Genomic DNA, 5,806 nt, shown 5'->3' on the forward strand with positions numbered 1-5,806 from the left:
ATGGTTTAAAGTGCAGTGGCCATTCCAGTTGGCTGATGTGGCAAAAGAGCTGGTCCCTGTTGTTATAGCAGCAGTGGTATGGAGGTGTCAGTGGAAGGGTAGTCATGTCTGCTTTCATTCTGATAATGTAGCAGTAGTCTCTGTGGTGAATAAGTGATCGGCTAAGGATGACTTACTGAATCACCTACTCCACACAATATTTTTCTATGCATTGTTTTATCAGTTTTAGTTTTCTGCTGAGCATGTTCCCGGGGTACTGAACACAGCAGCGGATGCCTTGTCTCGAAAAATGTTACCATTTTATTTCATCCCTTCCCGCAGGTTCCTCACACTCACATCCCTCATCCAGTGGCAGACTTGTTGCTCCGGGTGTTCCCTGACTGGTGCTCCATTTGCTGGACTTCACTGTTCAAACTGTCCTTACTAAAGGTTTTAGGCCCAGCTACTATTAGCTCCTATAGGTCTCGTAATAGATGCTATCTGAACTGCTGTCATCAATTGTCTCTCCCATCTTTCCCTCTATCTGATTTAAATTTGTGTCGATTTCTTTTATTTTTACTTAATAGAGATTTTGCATTGTCATCCATTTGTCTGTACCAAAGCTTACTCAGGTTTTTTCAAATATACTCAGGTGGGCAGGACCTGGGGTTGGCCCAGTTTCCCAGACTGTATTATGTAATTTGGGGAGTCTCCTGGGCCAGTCCTGCAGCTCCCCGCCCTTCATGACTCCCAATTACATTGGATATTTTGCAGTTTTTCTACTCAGTTTGGTCGGTTCGACCTCTCACTTTTAATCACCGCATGCTCTGGGCGGCTTGTTGTCTTTGGTTTTTTGCGTTCTGGGGAGTTCACATGCCCTTCAGACAACAGGTTCAGTCTGCAGTGCTCTCAGTAGGGGATGTTTAAGTCAACAGCCATATTCATCCAGAGTGTTTGGTGATTCAGGTCAGGCAGAGCAAGACGGAGTAAAGGAATATTGTTGTCCATGGGAGCAACTGGCTGCTCGCTTTGCCCCGTGGCAGCAGTCCTGTCAAATCTCGCAGCTTGTGCGTGTTTACCGAGACCCCTGTTTGTTTTTCAGGACGGTCGCCCTTTATCGTGCCCTAAGTTGGTGGCAGCAGTCCGGCAAGCTCTTCGTGTTTCAGGTGTGGACACATCACGATATAGTGGCCATAGCTTCCAAATTGGGGCCACCATCACTGCTGCCCAAGCTGGCCTACAGGACTCTGTTATTCAGACCCTAGGTCATTCGCGGTTATCGGGCTTCCTTTCATATATTCGGACACTACCATCGCAATTATTGTCTCTTTCGGCCCAACTATTACTGCGGGATCAATGTGCACCTCTGACTCCAACTGGCTTACCCTAGTTTATGTGTGTTTCTGTTAGTGGTTTATATTATAAAAGTTTGTGTTTCATCTAGCAGGTCATGTTTGGGAGTAATGGTGCTCGTACCATTCGAGGATGACGCTATCATTCACTCCCAAAGTGCCACCATGTTGGGGCTCAGTTGCAGGACTCGGACCTGGCAAGCTTTAAGCTGCACCAGCTAACTACTGCGGTATGACAGCTTGCTCATGCTTGTGGGAGTGCTCCCACCTGGCTGATACGGCCCTTTTTTGCATGTTAGGTCATAGTGGGAAACGTGCCAGGTCAGTGTCCTTGTTTTGAGCTCAGCCACGGAGTTTGCATGGAAACTTCAACCAGTGCCCCCCTCCTTTCAAAGGTGTCAGGGGTTGACCATCAAAGGCCACTAAATAATTTTTTAAAGCTCTACTTTAATGAGAGTTAATGGCTTGGGTGGGAAACGGCATGCGCACTGTCTGATGCACATGGTCTTGTCGGCACCATCATTATTATTGAGTCTTCTTGTCACCAACTTCAGCATCTTGCTCTCACTCTGTCCCTCTTTTTTGTGTTTATTCTCTCCATTCTTGAGCGTGATATCCATTGGAAATCCCGTAGTGGAAGATGATGCTATCATGCACTCCCAAAATGCCACCATGTTGGGGCTCAGTAGCAGGATTCCGACCTGGCAAGCTGTAAGCTGTACCAGCTAGCTACTGCGGTGTGACTGCTTGCTCATGCTTGTGAAAATGCTCCCTCCTGGCTGATACGGCCCATTTCTGCATGTTAGGTCACAGTGGGAAAAGTGCCAGGTCAGTGTCCTTGTTTCGAGCTCAGGCACTGGGTTTCCATGGAAACTCCAACCAGCGCCCCCTCCTTTTAAATGTGTCAGGGGTCGACCCACCGAAGGCCATTAACAAATTAACACAAACAAACAATTATCATACATAATTATTAATGTTATCACCTCTGCAAGGAGTGAGATTGAAGGAATCTTATCATCACTCCAACAAGCATGAATATATTGATCTTATTATCACTTGAAAGAGCGTTATCATAATTGATGTTATCAATACGCCGGCTTTTGTTTCATAAAGAGACAAATGTACATGCATTGTACATACACACACATATGCATACATGACTATGCACACATTAAGCATTATACAAAGGAACAAAATACATGTACATATACATACAAAGCTAAACACATTCATATACTTAACATTTATAAACCATCCAATGCATAATACATGTACATACCACTTGCGTATCCAGAAAAGAAAAAAAGGTGCTATGGGCGTGCTGAGTGCACGCCCTTTTAAGTTAGTAAAAGGCATTTTCCTTGATTGTTGTGAATTACGGCATGGGTGAAGAGGCATTCTGACGACGGTATGGGTTGTAATTAATTATGTCTAATTTTTTGTTGTTTGTAAAGAATTACATTACTGCAAACTAGAAAAAAAACAATTTTTTCAAAATGTCCACTGTTAATGTGTCTTCTCCCTCCATCTCAGCATTGGCTCAAACAACGACCTCTGATCCCTGCTTAAAGCATTGGAAACTGTTGAAATCATAATCAGGGGGCTAAATAACTTTGTGAAGAGGCTTGTTAGTCAAGGATTTGTGTAATTTTTTCTGAGCCCAGCCATCAGGGCAGTGCTCAAACCCCCTCAGTCCCCTCTTGAATACGCTAATGCATGCATACAAATAATACAAACACAATCATAATACATCTATAGTAAATATACAATCATGAATGTTACTTAATTTAATCAATTATCTTATCCACTGTAAAGAGCTAGATTTTATTACTTGTATCTTCACTCAAAACTAAAAGCAAGAGTGAGACTTTACTTCTGTGCCCACCATCCATCCCCTATCTCCATTCCATTATTATGAATAGAGCCATGAGTTTTACATTGTACTGTAAGATAGACCACAACATGTTTGTGGTTTTGCATCTTATCCCTTGACTATCCCACAAAACACTTCATCATTTATAATCTATTGTTCCTTAGTCTATCCATTGCATCATTTGTTACTATTGATGATGTGATTTTCTTTTCGACTAGTCCTAGTAGAGCTATAGTGTTCTCACCGCAAAGTTTCAAATAAAGGCCAGGCTGGAATAAACACCTAGTACTAGAAATCTTCAAGTATAAATACGCCAATTTTTTTACTCATTATAAGTACCACAATCTTTAGAATGTCCCAAATGGCCTAATTTGTTAAGCTGAGTGCAAGGAAATTGGAAGTCTGGGTTCAAATCTCAGCTTTAAATGTTCTTTTTTTATTTTACACAATTTTTTTGTCCCGGAAAAAAATAAACTCCAGGGCTTTCATTTGAACATTTACGGTACTCTACTTAAGGCAAATATGCCACTCCATTTTCAAAGATTTTACGACCTAGATCAATTACAGCAGCATCAAGAGATAGACCCTGAACCTTATGTTTAGTAGCTGCCCAGCAAGGTAGTAATGGTATCTGCATATGCTGCAATGTCACTCCTTGCTTACCATAGAACTTGGTCGTGACTGGTTCTATTGGGACAGCTTCTTGTTTTGATGAATAATCAATTGTGATATGGCTCACTAAACCTTCACGTGGGTCATGAAATTTTAAATATACTTTTTGTGGTAAGTCCCCTTTCTTTGCTTGATCATTAGCTCTATTTGGCCAAGAGAAACCCACAATTATTTCTTTTGCTCCATTTACTAATCCTTCCTCACATATAATGCTACATCGTACCATAACCTGTGCTCTCAAGGCTAACTTCACTTTATGTAATAAGCTGTATCACTTCTAGGTGTGAGCGACTCTGGGGCTTCTTCAAGTGATACCACACCAGGTATCAGTGTTGTTGACTCTACTATTGAATACTCTGCATCAAATTTATATATTTCCCCATATAGAAATTTCAAGCTTGCTGCAAGCTTGTTACAACCAGGTCACAACCTCACAAGGTTGTAGCAACCTAGTAACCACGTTGTATAAAAGTGATCAAGTTTTTAGCAATAGTGACAAAATTGTATAACAGTGATAAAGTTGTGACTAACGTGTTACAAACATAACCTTGTGACAAGGTTGTCCGAATGTTGACAGAAAACTGAGGTTTCATTAAGTGCCCCCCAGGATAATATGATGCTATTCTACCACATGTAAGAGGACCATTGAATAGCTCTTGTACAAGTCAATAAAAATAACATTAATACACATTCACATTTTTACACATTAGGTACATATAAAAAAATCATAGATACACGCATGAAGTGTCTAGAAATCAATTCAAACTACATATGATTTGGATGACAATATATGATGACATTAATTATTAACTATTGTTATTCTATGCAATTTACTGTACATTACGACAAGGTCATCACATGTTTGTCACAAGTTGGAAAACGTGTCAATTCGAGGGTTTTTACTAGGTGGTGGGCCTTGTGGCCAGGGCAGGGCAGGGCTATGCTTTGATGTCAATGAGAAATCATATACTATAAAGTCCCTCTGTTAGTCTTTGTCAGTATGTCGTGAGAAAAAGGCTGTCCTCGAAGCTGACCTTGCTCACCTGAAAAGGGCCTGAATACACCCAAAAACAGACACATCCTCTGTCTCTTCTCAGTCAGCTACCCCCACCTACACATTGAGCTGCCAATGCCTTACTTACACGTAATCGTGCTGTTGCTGCTGGCAATAAAACTGTTTCCAGTGTAGTCAAAGACTCACTTGAGAACTCAGATCTTAAATATAATATTGTGGTTCTAGAGCTTCTGAGTGTACTAGAGGACTGCTTGCTCTGACTGTTTTTCTCATGACCTGAACCAAGTTTCTGAACTCTTCCATGGTCTGTCTCCTACCTTGGACACTCGGTTCATCAGGGACTTGCACAAAATTGGTAAATACTTTGCAGATAGTGATAAGTGCCGCCCTATCGTAGTCAAACTTTTGTCTGTTGATGTTCAAATCTATCTAAAGTTTGGGAAATCCCTTCCAATATGTGTATTTAGCCTGATCTCACAGCTCAGGAAAGGAGTATCAGTTCGTGCTGCTATCAGCTCATTTACTGATAAAAGAAATATCAAGTTGAGACAGGACTCTCAGTATTCCAGCTGATCGTCATGACAAAGTCCTGACCTGCCTGTCACACAAGAACATCCCTCTCCACCTAACAATAGTAGCTCTGGCCAACCTGGTTTACCTGACTCTGCATGGTCATTCCATGCCCAAATTTCCTATGACTGTCTAGTTTGGGCTTTTTCTTGTGGAATGCTAGAAGTATTGTAAATAAACTGAACTCGTTTGCCCCGTTTCTTGCATCTACTGATTATCATGTAGCAATAGCCGAGAGCTGGTGCTCCAACTACATTATACCAATAAAGATATTAGTCCTTTTCGATTCTCCGTATATAAACGCGACAGAGACTTTAGAGGGGGTGGTGTTTTACTTGCAGTGTC

Source organism: Amphimedon queenslandica, unplaced genomic scaffold (genome assembly GCF_000090795.2).
Source record: "Amphimedon queenslandica unplaced genomic scaffold, v1.1 AMPQUscaffold_13522, whole genome shotgun sequence".
In the NCBI taxonomy this organism is placed as follows: Eukaryota; Metazoa; Porifera; class Demospongiae; order Haplosclerida; family Niphatidae; genus Amphimedon; species Amphimedon queenslandica.